Genomic DNA, 1,966 nt, shown 5'->3' with positions numbered 1-1,966 from the left:
GTTATCTTAAATAACATTTTAGGCAAGTTTGCTTTAGGGAAAGGGAAATGAATATTTTATCCTTTTAGTCTTTTTGTTTGTTTGCTTTTTGTATCAGGGATTCAATCCAGGTGTGCTTTACAATCAAGCCAAATCCCCAGCCTGTTTTAAACTATTATTGTTTTTTTTTTTTATTTTGAGAAAGGTTCTCACCAAGTTACTTAGGGCCTCACTAAGGTGCTGAATTTGGCTTTGAATGTGCAATCCTCCTGCCCCAGCCTCCCAAGCCTCTTGGAGTAGAGGCATGTGCCACCACTCCTGCTTTTACCTCATATTTTGAAGAATGAGTGTATTTCTCATCACAGTTGTGGTTCACTAGTGTGATAATGTGCAAATTATAAAGGATTAACTTTCTGTTGTAATATTTACCTCAACCCCACTATTAATTTTTTTAATAGTCTTAACATTGTGAGCAAGTGTTACTTGTTGTTGTTTGTTTTGGTACTGGGGATTGAACTCAGGGAACTAGACCACTGAGCCACGTCCCCAGCACTATTCTTGATTTTATTTAGAGAGAGGGTCTCATTGAATTGCTTAGGGCCTCACCATTGCTGAGGCTGGCTTTGAACTTGCAATTTTCCTGTCTCAGCCTCCAGAGCTGCTGGGATTACAAAAGTGCTGAGCAAACATTTTATCAGTCCCTAAACACTGTGAACTTACAGAAATTCAGTGGATATAGAGGTGCACAGAAACCTCCAACAAATTGGAGGACCCATTTGGTATTGGGTCCTTAAACACAGCCCTTTCATCCCATTGCCACACTCTAAACACTCATAAAATATTCTTGTTTCTTGCTCTAAATATTTAAAAATATATAACCCATCAATAAATGGGCCAAGAACTGAACAAACACTTCTCAGAAGATGATATAAAATCAACAAATGTATGAAAAAATGTTCATCATCTCTAGCAATTAGAGAAATGCAAATCAAAACCACTTTAAGATATCATCTAACTCCAGTCAGAATGGCAGCTACTATGAAGACAAACAACCAATAAGTGTTGGAGAGGGTGTGGGGAAAAAGGCACACTCATGCATTGCTGGTGGGTCTGCAAATTGGTGTAGCTAATATGGAGAGCAGTATGGAGATTCCTTGGAAATCTGAGAATGGAACCACCATTTGACCCTGCTATCCCTCTCCTTGCTCTATACCCCAAAGACTTAAAAACAGCATACTACAGGGACACAGCCACATCAATGTTTATAGCAGCACAATTCACAATAGCTAAACTATGGAACCAATCTAGATGCCTTTCAGTGGATGAAAGGAAAAAAATGTGGCATATATATATATATATATATATATATATATATATATATATATATATATAATTTTACTCAGCAATAAAAGAGAACAAAATCATGGCATTTGCAGGTAAATGGATGGCATTGGAGAAGATAATGGTAAGTGAAGTTAGCAAATCCCAAAAAATCAAATGCCGAATGTTTTCTCTGATATAAGGAGACTGACTCATAGTGGGGTAAGGAGGGGAAACATGGGAGGAATAGATGAATTCTAGGTAGGGCAGAGGGGTCAAGGGAAAGGGAGGGTGCAGGGGATTAGCAAGGATGGTGGAATGTGATAGACATCATCATCCAAAGTACATGTATGAAGACACAAATTGGTATGAACATAGTTTATATGCAACCAGAGATTTGAAAATTGCACTGTATATGTGTAATAAGAATTGTAATGCATTCTGCTGTCATTTATTTTTTAAAATAAAATCAATAAAAAAATAAAATCCACCCTAATTATAATTATGTTCTTTGTATATTGTGTCCTTCCTAAAGAGGTTTTTATTTTCTGAAGTCCTACAAACTCAAACTCAAACACATAGATTTTTTATATCCTTTTTTTTGTGTGTAAGCAAATAACAACATTAAAACAATATGCAAGAATTTCATTCTATTTTTACATTTCAC

The sequence above is a fragment of the Marmota flaviventris genome (assembly GCF_047511675.1).
Source record: "Marmota flaviventris isolate mMarFla1 chromosome 5 unlocalized genomic scaffold, mMarFla1.hap1 SUPER_5_unloc_1, whole genome shotgun sequence".
NCBI classification, from domain to species: Eukaryota; Metazoa; Chordata; class Mammalia; order Rodentia; family Sciuridae; genus Marmota; species Marmota flaviventris.
This window is presented reverse-complemented; position numbering follows the sequence as displayed.